Below are 14,115 nucleotides of genomic sequence, written 5' to 3' on the forward strand. Positions count from 1 at the left end.
CTAACTGGGATATCATGAACTAGTGTGTTCAAGACGACTGGCTTCTCTAGCTCCTTTACTTTGAAAGGAGCCAACTATTTGATTGTGGCTGCGTATGAAGCATAAAATTTGCAAACCATGTTATTGTTGTAACTCTCGAGGTGCTCAGCTATCCACTCTAGTCTGTAGCGATGGAACAAATCACAAATATTAGGAATTGCTTCCAACCTGATTGTGATCACATGCGGTTCCTCAGCAATGGGTCTCCTCAGATTCTGATGATCATTTCTCTCTTTCCCCATTCTATTAAAATCTAGAAGCCCGGGAATGCACCACCTTTTTGGTTTCCCTCTTATGTGGACTGGTATAGAGGCCCGCTCGAGCATTGAATTCCCCACGGAAGATTTGGATCCTGAAGCAGATAGGGGTATTGAGTCAGCATCGCTCTCCTCTACCTCTACTGAATCCCCCTCTTCAAAAATGGAGGGTGTAGGTTCTACAGAAGAATGAGGTGGGGAAGAGCCTCCACTTTGGTCTGATGCCGTGATGATTTGTTTGGAGTGTTGGGCTTGGACCTGCACATGAATGGTCACTCTAAATCATGAGATAATGCCTCTTCATATACACTGAGTTCAGCATCTGTTGGAGGCATTGTACCTGTAGAGGGAGAGTTAGGACAAAAACACAACAATAAAAACAAGTAAAGAAAGAAAGGAAAATAACTAGATAGTCACAGTTGTTGGTCCTACGTGGGTGAATTTACAGGTCATAGAAGAGTAGATGTCCCGTAGACTTAGACCTGCAGGTATTGAGTCTCTGAAGTTCATCTACCAGAGGACCCTATGACCCGTAGAAGTTTCTACGGATTGTAAGCTTTAGTCGTAGACTCAAATCTACAGGTTTTTAGTCTCTGAAGTTTGTTTACGAGAGGACCTTACGACCCATAGAGGTTTCTAAGGATCGCAAGGTTCAGTTGTAGACTAAATGCTATGCTACTGGAATTTTATCATTTTATTTAGATTAGTCCAATACACGAGCCGTAGAATATTCTACGACCCGTAATTAGACTCATGACACTTAGTGAGTGTGAAGACTTAACCACTTATCTTGAGGTGTCATTTATGAGGGGTAATTGCAATCCGTAGAATGATCTACAAATTGTAGAAAATCGTCGTCTGAACTATGCAAGATTTAGTGATTACATTTACAAATACAGTTCAACAACAAAAATTTCTTACTTGTTACTTGTTATTGAATTATAAATACAATTTCAAAAAAACCCAGTGCTCCCAATTCATATTTCAAAAAATCAAAACCACAACCTAAAAACACTTAAAATCTAGAGTCTATTTTATTGACGAGTCTAATTGATGAGATGTAGGAGAGTCTACGATTTGTAAGTAGGCTTGGATTGGAAATTACCTTTGAAGGTTCGACTACTGAACATGAAGGCTCCTTAACGAGGAGTAACTACGCCTCATAGAATTATCTACGACTCGTAGAAAAGCCCCATCTAAAAATAATTCTTCAAGTTTAGTGGGTGAACTTACACAGGCAACACATCAATTAAATTCAATCACCTATTTTCTGTCAATTAAAACATAAATTCTAAAGCGTAGAACCCCATTTCACATATTAGTTCAATGATCAAAATTTGAACTCTCAAAAAGCCCTAATTTGTTTGATATAATTATTCAATCCTACTAAACTATTTAAGCAAGGCAAGTGTGGAATGTAATATCATTGAAAAAATAACTTACCACAGGGAAGAATTCACGTATTTGAGTTAGGTTGGTACTAGGACAAGGATTACTAGACGCTTTAGGAGTTAGGGTTTTTGAATTCTGGTTGTTTGATTCTCAAATGGTGTGGATTGATGATGGGGTTTGCGTGGTTTTGGCAAGGGTGGGAATTGGAGAAGTTGCTTATGTGAAAGGGAAGGTGAACAATGATCTGTTATAAGTTTTTGAGATGAATGAGTTTTAAACTTTAGATCTTTTATTTGATGTATTCATGGGTCGGGTCTGTTGTTTAACTTACTAAGTCTGCAAAAGAGGCAAGTTACGACTCGTAACAATTATTACGGGTCGTAGACTTACATCGTAGATTATCTCAAAAGAAAGAAAACATACCTGGAGTCCATGAGTGTAGGCTACAAGTCATAGAATATTCTACGAGTTGTAGACTACACTCATAGACTTAAAGCTACTTCATGTTTTGCATCTGGAATTTGATGAGTCAGGTTTATGATCCGTAGAAGTTTCTAAGGCCCATAAAAATGATTCGTATGACTTTCTGAGTCCTTTTTAGTTTCTAGTATTTTCAATTCGGTATGGGCACGTACTCAACCTTTAGCCTGTTTTTACGCTTTTTATTTGTGACTCTAATTTGACACGGACCCTAACAAAGTCTATGCTATCCTAAAAACTATCAAGTAAGAATAGAAAAAGATAAAAATAGTTTGAATAAATACAAAGTAAATTGGGTTGCCTCCCAAGTAGAGCTTGATTTAACGTCGTGACACGATGTAAATATGCTCAGTTACTCAGACTTTACTAAGCTTCCATTCTTCCACGGTTTAGATTTCATCCTCTGTGCCCATATATGCTTTGATTTGTTGACCATTAACTTGACTCACTCTAAAGGGTCCCAACTATTTTACTTTAGTTTGCTAGGAAATAAATGCATCCTTGAGTTGAAAAAAAGGACCGAGTCTCAGGGCGCAAATGTTCACTTTTCAATCTTTTGGTCATGGTATTTATTCATTCTTTCTTTGTACAAGGATGCACTCTCATATTCATATAGGCAAAACTTATAAAGCTCATTTATTTGATTCATCCTTTGCTTTGATGCAGCATCCCAATCCATATTCAATTTTTTCAATGCCAACATAGCGTTGTGTTCCAACTCTACGGGCAGATGAAAAGATTTCCCAAAGACAAGTTGATAAGGCGACATACCTATGGGTGTCTTGAATGAAATGCGGTAAGCCCATAGAGTGTCATCAAGCTTCCTTGACCAATCCTTTCTATTAGCGCTCACCGTCTTTGCAACTATTTGCTTGATTTCATGATTTGAGACTTCAACTTGTCCACTAGTTTGTGGATGATAAGAATTTGCTACACTATGTCGAACCCTATACTTTTCAAGTAACACTTTGAACAATCGATTGCAAAAGTGGGATCCTCCGTCGCTGATTATTGTCTTTGTTGTACCAAATCTTGAGGAAGGCAGTGACACTTCTTTCTTTATTATTGGGAAGTGCGATAATTTGAACACATTTATACACGTAGTCAACCATAACGAGGATGTCTTTCATTCCACTTGAACTCATAAAAGGTCCAATGAATTCAATTCCCCATACGTCGAACAATTCAATGACTAGAATAGGAGTGAGTGGGAGATCATGTTTCCTTGAAATTCCTCTTTTCCTTTGACAACGATCACAAGACTTGGCGAAATCATTAGCATCTTGATGAATTGATGCTAGTAGTACCCACATTGTAGGATTTTGTAGGCAGTCCGGATACCACTATGATAGCCTCCAACGAGCAACAAATGGCATACTTCCAAAATACTCATCATCTCTACTTTTGGTACACAGTGACAAATAATTCCATCTGCACAAACATAGAACAAGTATGGTTCTTCCCAAAAGAGCTTCTTCACATCAGACATGAACTTTTGGCATTGGTGAACATTTAAATTGGATGGCACTATATCACTAACCAAATAGTTGGAAACATCAGCAAACCATGAAATTAAGTCATATGATACTGCCAATACTTGTTCGTCTGGAAAGGTGTCAATTATCTCAACTCCATCTTCCAACTTTAACATCGCCTCTTGTTCAAGCCTAGAGAGATGGTCCGCAACTTGGTTTTCTGTTCCTTTTCAGTCTTTTACTTCAAAGTCGAACTCTTATAACAACAATACCCAATGAGTTCATTCTTTGCGATTGGCACCATAGTAATACCACTCTTTTTTGGTAAACATTGGACAGGACTTACCCAATTACTATCTGCGATTGGATAAACAACTCCAGCATCTAACCAGTTGATGATCTTCTTTCTGATTACCTCTTACATAGGTGGGTTGAGACGTCGTTGGTGTTCAATTCTTGGTTTAGAATCCAGCATGAGTTGGATTTTATGAGTATATATGCCCGATGGTATGCCAATGATGTCAGCTATAGACCACCCTATTGCTCTTTTGAAATACCTCAAGATAGATGTAAGATCTTCTAGTTGCTTTTGGTGAAGAACGACATCTATTATGACCAACAACGTGTTGTTGGGCCCCAATAATACATATTGTAAGTGAGATGGCAGTGCTTTGAGTTCCAAAGATTGAGGTTCCTCGATGGATGGCTTTGCAGGTGGAGTTTCTCTATTCTTTAAGTCTAGGTCGAGTCCTTTGGGTGTGTGATTGAAAATCCCATGTCCATTTAGTACACAAACGATCTTATCATACTCTCTAATGTATTTTTTATCAAATTTCATGATGACGGCAGCTAGAGCTGGAATGCCTAACCTCTGTTCAATAGGTATATCTAGTTACAAATCATCGATAACATCAATCATGGAAACAACTCATAGATCATTGTGATGCTTTATTGCTCGGCCTACATCAAAGATCACCTTTTCATTCTCTAGTCAAAACTTTAGTTAGCCAGTTTCCACATCTACCAAAGCATGTCAAGTTGCCAAGAATGGTCCATCTAGAATGATAGGAACATCAAAGTCTACTTTGCAGTCAAGAATAAAGAAGTCAACAGGGAATATGAATGATTCAACCATCACTACAACATCATAAATAATGCCCACAGGCTTATTCACAGTATGATCTTCCATCAAGAGCCATATTGGCATCGATTTGGGGGCTCCTAACCCCAATTGTCAGAATACTATGAGTGGAATCAAGTTAATGCTAGCACCCTAGTCGCACAATGCTTTTCAAAGTCGAATACCCCAATGGTACATGGTATGGTGAATACACCACGGTCTTCTTTCTTTTTCACAAGGGAGAAAGTGGCGATTGCACTATATTGATGCAAGTTATTGATCGGTTCAAAGCTTACCATTATCTTCTTTGTGACAAGATCCTTCATAAATTTGGCATAACCTAGCATTTGTTAAAGCGCCTCTAACAAGGGAACATTTACCAAAAATTGTTTCAACATAGAAATAAAATTAAGGAACTTTCCATCTTCGTCCTTTTTCTTCAATCTTTACAAAAAAGGAGGAGGAGGTTTTGGCATTGGAATTGGAGTTAGAGCAGCATCTGTTTCATTGCCTGCTTTCTCATCATGCTTTGCATCTTTTTTTTCAGGTTGTTTGGTGCTTGGCTCTTCGCCTACTGCTTCTTCCTAGATTTTGATTTTTGTTTCATCCTCACTAAACCACATTGTGCAAATCATCCTCAAGTTCTGGCATAGGTGGATCAACTGTTTGAATGCCACTTTGGGTGGTCACCACCATGCATTGCTCGTCATTCTTTGGATTTTGAATTGTATTACTTAGGAGAGTTCCTTTTTAGCGTGGGTTCAAAGATGAAGAAATCTTCCCCAATTATTGCTGAATAAGCTTTATGGATGTAGAATGTAACTCAACTTTTTAATTCATTCCAAAAAGATCATTGCGTATCTACTTAAGATTATCCTCTATTACGTCATACTTTTTCATCATCTTAGATATCATGTCTTCGGTTCTTGCAAGTCTGAATCCCCCATCTCAATTTCCGAGAGGGATGTATGTACCAGTATTGTTGTTATCTCTCTTTCTCCAGTCACCTTCTTTGTCTTGCCCGCAGTTTCGATCATTTTATCAATTTCGGTTGTGATTGTTATTGCTATTGTAGTTTCTGTCACGATTGTATTTTTTGTCGCAGTTGTAATGAACCTCTTGATTGAAGTTTATATAGTTTTAACCTTGATTTCCTTGACCTTGGCGCCAAGAATCCTGATTGGATTCTTGGGAGTTAGTTCGGAAACCCCCCACTTGATCATTCACATAATAAGCATCTTTCTCATATTCATTATTGTCATAACTTGTTGCCCTACCTTGATGGTCGATTGCATTAATATTTTCTTTTCACATGCTTTTGACTACCGACTTGATGTAAGTTTTTAATTGAGCAAGCTCTTGAAGTATCTTTTCATTTTGTAAGTTAGGATTCTAATATTTACAAACAGAAAAAGAGCTTTTTGAAGTTTCTGTGTCCCTAGTGCTCCAAGATCTGTTGGTCTTTGTAACACAATCAAGTCTCTTTACAGCCTCTTAAAAAGTGTTAGCCAACAATGCTTCGCCAGTGATGGTGACAACGACAAACTTTCCATTATCATCAAGTGCATGCTAGAATAGCTCAAGAAGTGAGTCGTCTGCTATCCTATAATTTGGAACGCTTCGTAGATACTTTACAAATATCTCCTAAGCTCCACAAAGTGACACTCCGGGCAACTGTTGGAAATTGTTGATTCTGTCTGTTAATTTTAACTTCTTAGATAATGGGAAATACTTCTCCATGAATGCTATGCATAATTCATTCCAAGTTGTGATGGAGTTGTATGGGAGTTCGGATAACCAAATTGAATCTTCACTAGTAAATAATAATGAAAAAATGCACAATCTAATGATATACATATTTAAGCCTGGATCGCCAATACTAATTTGGCAAACGTACGCCACATTTTGGAGAAAAATATGTGCATATTTGGATGGCAATCCTAAAAACAATCCTCTACCATGAAACATTCAAATCAACCCGCTTGTGATGCTAAACTTAGTTCCTGCCAGCAATGTTGGTAACAAAATAGCACCCATAGTTTCGACGGCCTCAGGATGGACCCCATAGTTATTCTACATGCCAAATTCGAGGTGTTGTCTAGGTGTAAGACGTTGCCTTGCTACTTGTGGATTATTAAGGATATTTTATAGTTGATGTTGCGGAGGATGTTATGGTGTATTTTCATGTTTCTCTCGAAAATGTCCGCGCCATCATCAAGTTTGTGTCCCTAATTGTTATTGTTGTTGTTCGCCATCCTACGTAATGCTCTTTCAATTTCGAGATTGAATGGAATCAAGGGAATGCCTTGACTTCTCGTATTTGGCTTGCCCTAGGAATCAAAATCTGTTTCAGGAAAAACAAAAAGAAAAATAATGTAATATAAAGAAATAATGATTACCAATCAAATAATAAAAATTAATCTTAATCTCAAAAGGCAAATTCCCCGGCAATGGCGCCAAAATTTGAGACTCTCAAATTACACCTCCCTAAAGAACTATAAAGTGATCGTTAAAATATAAAACCAAATGACGGTTAGGGTCTATCCAATGAGGAATATGGTTTAGACTTTAGATCAATCGTTTATTATTTGCTTTAATAATCAAGTTATTCCTGTAAAAAGAGAAAATAAAGGGGAGGGGGGTGTTATAAAATTAATCAATAAATCAAAATAGCAAACGTCAACAAAAGAAAGTATCGATTAATGTGGTTTAAATCAATAAGAATGAAACTAGAGTTTTATGTGTTCCTCACGAATCCTTAACTAAGTAGACCTTTTTTATTAGTAATTCTTTCCTATTGTATTACATGTAGAATTGGTAAGTTAATTTCACCTAAGTCCTTGATCCGGCAAATAAGTGAATTTCACTATGTAACTTGATCAATCTACGAGTATATGCTTTACTAACCCTTACCAATGATCCCAGATTTAGCTATCCCTTGATCCGTTCAAGCTAATTAAATAAGGATTATTAGCTCCAAATATCATTAATCCCTTTTTCCATCCATTACCTCCTTGATCCAGCAAGTAAGGATAAGGAGAGTTCTAATGTTGGCCAACATTAAAAACAATCAAAATGAAGGGAAAAATAATACATGCATACACACTATTCAAGAATTACTTTTTATTAAGTTCTACATCATTAATTCTTCATGGTTCCCACAACCCTAGTTGTGGAATTAACTACTCATAACAACGTATTCACAATCAATAATATTCAGGTTAAAAGAAATCATAAACTTAAAATGAGAATAACGAAAACCCACAAATCTTCAATAAAATCCGAATGTAAAATATCAATAACAAAAACCAAAATTGAAGAATAAAAGCTCAAAAAAGTATTTTAAGCTACATTCTCAAACCCAAAAATGTGCATAAAGTAATCTGAACCTAAGAAGTGTATTTATAGACAAATATTCCTAAATAAATATGTATTTGGAAACCATAGGAAACTAAAAATCGGTTTGGGTCTACGGCTCGCTTCTACGGATCATAACAACATAGACGAGTCATCGACCCAGCTTATAATCCTTCACTTTACTTTGAGTATTCTTCTTCTTCACGTCCATTCTCTACGAATCATAAAACTGAAGACGGTTCATCAAATGGGTTTGTAGATACTGCCCTCTCTTCATCACCTGTAACTTCAAGTTACGAGTGAATTCTACGGCTCGTAGGAACTTAAACGAGCCGTAGAACTTACTCATCTTCTTCACTTTTCCCTAATTCATTCACTGCTACTTTGAAGACTACTTTTAACGACCCGTAAACCTGAGAATGAGTCATTGACTTCAGCTGTGGTCTTCAATTCAACTTTTATTTTTCTCGTGTCTTTTGACGATTTATACCTACGACCCGTATAACTAATGACGAGTTGTAGGATGAGCCCGTAAAACCCAAAAATACCTTTTTTCAGTGCTGTAAATCCTTAACCAAATCTCGAACTTAGTTTACTACAAAATAAGCACAACCAACATCAAATATGCTAACAAATGCTTAAAAGACATGCAATTCTTAAGTTTTAAAGCATTAAAAGTACCGTAAATACATGGTACATCACAATAAAGTCCTCCAAATCCACGAGCCTATTAACGGACCGTAGAGGGTCTGACAATCAGTGAAGGGCATCCGTCCAAGGACCCGTCAGTTTCTTTTAAGGGGTATTTTAGTCTTTTCCCTATTATTTTAATAATTTATTTGGATGGGTTGTGCATAAATCCTTGTCCATTAACTACCCCTAACCCTCCTAAATTTCTCATTCATCCACTAAGTATAAATGATCTCTCTAGAATTCTTCTTCCAAGTCCATCTTCTTTGTCAAGCAAAGGTTTCAAGGATCTCCAAGTTCAAGTCTCCTAATTCAAAGATAATTTAGGACTTTAATTGATCAAGGTATATGGGAATTCATCATGGTTCCTTTCCATTCAAGGAGCCCCAAAGGTTTTCTAAATTCTTCTTTTATGAATTATCTTCTAACTTAGATTCTTATGAAATTGCATTGGGTCAATTCAATTATAATTTGTTTTAATGTTAATGATTCGATTACATATGATTCAAGTTTAGTTGCATGCTTTCAATTGATTGTTTTCATGGACCTATGCCTTATGCTATATTCAAGAATGAATTTGTGGAATTATGGTCATGGATTGGTAAAGGATTTAAGTAATTATTTATGCTGATGATGAAACATGATTAAAGTATATTTTCAAGCAAGTATAAAGATTGTGAAAGGATATCTCAAACATTCATGATAAAGGTTAAAGGTTTTCTCACCTACTCACGGATTCATAGAGATGAAATATTTTCTCATACTTAGAGGGCGGGATAAAATAATCTCATAAATATGTTGGCTTATATCATCTTGCATATTATACAACCTCTTAAACTTAATGGTAAAAAACATAGCTAAAAGTGTCATATATTATGTATTAAAATAGAAATGTGGATATTTGAGATATAAAGCTCAAAAAAAGTTAAAAGCTAGGTGTATTTTTGTCACGACACTAGCTAGGCCCTAGGCGTGACAAGATGATTAGAATTTTGAAAGACTCCAACCAAGCCTCTTAGCATATCATTCATGAGCATACATAAGGTAAATTATAAGATAATAAAAGACATCATAAGTGCGGAATAAAAGTCTTAACCTGGATATCTTGATAAAAGAGGAATCAACCTCAAAATCTAATGGAAATGATAATATAGACTCCATAAATATCTAATATGCCTCTACTAGTCTAGACGGGGTGTAGGACAAGCTCCTAGCTCACCAACATAAGAAATAAAATCATGAAAAATATAGAAAAAAATATAAATGTCATATCCTCGAAACATGAGTGCTCACCAATAATAGAAATAGTAACTCAAACTCTAGCCATGAGCAGAATATGCGTGATGATCGTCGGACCCTATATTATGATATAATATAAAAAAAGTATGTGTTAGTACATAGAATGCACTAAGGTCCGTTTGGTGTGAGGGATAAAAATAAAAACTCTTGGAATAAAATAATAGTCCCAAAATATATTTTTGGGTAGAGGCAGTAAGTACAACTTGTCATATATTAAATCTATGCTTGATCATACCTATCTTGAAAAAGACTCTATATGAACTTTGGAATGGTAAGAGACCCAATATTGCTTACTTTCATCCGTTTGGATGTAAATGTTTTTTTCATAATAATGAAAAAGTTAATCTTAGTAAGTTTGATCCACGAAGCGATGAAGGTATTTTTCTTGGATATTCTAACACCAGTAGATCTTACAGAATTTTCAATAAAAGAACTTCTATTATTGAAGAACCTATTCATGTTATCTTCAATGACTCTAGTCAAATTTTTGAGAACTGTATAAGTACGGGTGATGATGATGCTCAAAACATACAAATTACCACCATCCCTTCTAAAAAAGTCAATTGTTTAGAATAGCTGACTGATAATCAAGGAAATCAATTCACAATCGAAGAAATTTCAAATAAATAGAGAAGTGAAACTGGTTATCCAAAGAAATTCATTATCGTAGATCCAAATGAAGGCATGAAAACATGACCTTTTAGCAATAAAAGTGCTAATATAGCACTCATATATCAACTTGAACAGAAAAAGGTTGATGAAGCTGTGAAAGACAACCATTGGGTACAAGCAATGCAGGAAAAGCTAGATCATTTCAAGTAAAATGAAGTATGGACACTAGTTCCAAAGCCTGAAAATACTCAATCGTTGGCACAAAAAGGATCTTCAGAAACAAGCTAAATGAAACTGGAGAAGTTGTTTGAAATAAAGCCAGGTTAGTAGCTCAAGGTTACTCTCAACAAGAAGGAGTCAACTATGATGAAATTTTCACTCCAGTAGCAAGGTTAGAATATATTTTTATACTTATATAATATGTTGCATTCAAAGGTTTTAATCTTTTTCAAATAGATGTTAAAAGTGCTTTTTAAATGACTTTACTAAAGAAGTTTTTGTCAAACAACCTCCAGGTTTTGAAAATCCTGAATTTTCATTCCTTGTAATTAAATTATAGCCTTGTATGGTCTAAAATAAGCCCCTCGTGCTTGGTATGATCATTTAAGCTCTTTCTTAATCTTTCATGATTTCTCTAAAGGAAAAATACACTACTCTCTTTATCAAGCCGTCTCCTCTGGGAAATTTGATTATTCAAATCTATATGGATGATATTATTTTTGGTTGTACTAATGATGTGTTGTGCAAGGAATTTGCTAACTTAATGCCAAGTGAATTCGAAATGAGTATGATGGTAGAGCTCATATTCTTTTTGGGATTGCAAATTCAACAATCTAACAAATGATTCTTCATTAGCCAAAGTAAGTACATAAAAGAACTGATTCATAAGTTTGGGATGAGCAATGCAAAAACAATAGGGACTCCAATGAGCCCTACATGCTCTCTAGATATGGACAATGATGGTAAGCCTGTAGATGAAAATAAATATCGATGTATGATTGGATCTCTTATATTTAACAACTAGTCGATCATATATTATGTTTAGTGTGTGTAAATATGCAACATTTCAGTCAGCTCCTAAAGAGTCTCATTTAACTACTGTGAAAAAAATTATTAGATATCTTGTGGAAACCACTTCTATTGGTCTTTGGTATGATCACTCTTCTAATTTTAATTTAAAAGATTTTTCAGATGCTGGTTTTGCAGGTGAAAAAATTGATCAAAAAAGCACTAGTAGAACCTGTCAATTTCTTAGAAATTCTCTAATTTCCTAGAATAGTAAAAAGCAGAACTGTGTCTTCATCTCTACTACTGAGGCTGAGTACATTGCTATTGGCTTATGCTATGCTCAATTACTCTGGATAACTCATCAATTAGCAGATTATGATATTTCTTGTAAACCTACTCAAATTTTGTGTAATAATTCTAGTGCTATATGTTTGTCAAAAAGTCCTGTGCATCATTCTAGAGCTAAACATATTGACATTAAGCATTATTTAATTAGAAATCATATTTTAAAAGGAGATGTTGACATATCTTTTGTTAATACTGATTGCCAATTAGCTGATATATTTACAAAACCTCTTCTAGATGAAAGATTCTATTTTCTTCGAAAATCCTTGGGAATATTTGAGAATTTGTGTTGAATATTTGGCTGATTATCTTACCTTTTTTATGCGTGTATCTAATTAATTTTTTGATTGCTTCTCCCATTTTTAGGTAATTATTACCAACTCTTCCTCTTCCCTGACTCATCACTTCAATCTCCTCATTCCCCTCACTTTATTTACTTTTCCACTTCTCCTCTTCATCTTCCTCTTCTCTAGTTTAAATCCTTTTTAATTCCCCTATTCTTATCATCTCCTTCAATGACTAATACATCTAAATTCTCTTCTCTTCCCTCTCGAGAAAGCACCAGAAATAAAGGAAAAGGAGTTATTTCCTCTCCCGTTCCTATCGATTCTGAGTATCAATTCCTTTATGGTTCCTTAGAATCCTCTCATCCCCCAAAACGTCGTATTGAAGAAGAGTCGGGTGGCGATATGAAGAAAAAGGTAAAGTTCAATATTGATAGTTCTTTAGAGGTTAAAAGCAATTTTTGGGGTCCCTCTCATGAATCTCTCTTTCACTCTCTCAAGAAAAAAACTGTGGTGCATGGTTGCATTGTCGATCTAAATCTCTTGTCCTTTCTCAACTGTCCCATTAAAGAGCTCTTCGATTTTCAAGTATGGGGGAATATCTTTTCCTCTATGCCAAACACTATTTATGAACCCTTTATTTGTCTCTTCTATGCTAATATTAGGTCTTCTAAGCCCGGAGAGTTAGAAACTCTATTGCTTGGAAAAGAATCTTTCTCAATTGTGATATATTTGATGCTATTTTTGAAATTTTCTTTTTTGGTTTATGTGCTCCCTCTAAATATTCTTAGCCCTCAGATCTTAGTGTGACTTTTGAAGAAGCAAAAAGCGCTATTGCGTTGGATTCATCTGTTAATCTTTCCTCTCAGTTGATTCCTAAAGATGTCTCTTTTGAAACTAGAGTAGTTGCTCACATAACTGAAATAACTCTTTTTCCTTGTGCTGGTTCTTACTCCACTCTTACTACTCTTGATACTCTCATCACCTATTGTCTTTTGTTCAAACATCATATCAAACTCTGTTCGTTTATTCTTAACTTTATGTTGGAATCAGCTATTGATTCTTCCAGCCTTCCTTTTGGGATGCTAATCACTCGCATCCTACAAGCTAATCATATTTGTCTTGATGACTTTCCCCCCATCCTGGTTAAACAATGTTACAACTCCAAAGCCTTCAGCTATATGGGGTTTGTCAAAACTTGTGACTCTTGGCTACTTAAGTCTGATTTTGATGGAAATTGTGTCCCCTCCTCTTCTAAGGACAAAATTCCCCCATCAGATATTCCTTCATCCTCCATCCCTTCTCCTTCTTCTATATCTGATCCTGAGATATCAGAGGATATTCTCGCCAAGCTGAATTCAATGGATGGGAAGTTTGAATCTCTTCAGGATCTTCTTCTTGCGTCTCATTTTGAGATGGAAAAACTCAAGGAGGTCACCAAAAAGACCAGTGCTGATGTAGCCAAGTTAAGACTCAACTTGGACCATGTTATCAAGAAAGCAGTCAAAATTGCAAATCAACTTCATGCTTGTACCGAAGGAGATGGTGCTACCATTTCCACTCAGTTTGAAGCCCTCAAGACTGCTATTGTCAACACCCTTACCTAATTTCTCAACAATTAGCATTGACTTAAATTGAGTGTTGTTTTTGGACTATAATAAGGCATAAGCCCTCTGATGTTTTTTTTGCTACTCTTGTTTTGTTTTGTTGCCATCCATGACTATGTTAATATATCTCTTTCCTATATTAGTGTGATT

Source organism: Solanum dulcamara, chromosome 2, assembly GCF_947179165.1.
Source record: "Solanum dulcamara chromosome 2, daSolDulc1.2, whole genome shotgun sequence".
Taxonomy (NCBI): domain Eukaryota; kingdom Viridiplantae; phylum Streptophyta; class Magnoliopsida; order Solanales; family Solanaceae; genus Solanum; species Solanum dulcamara.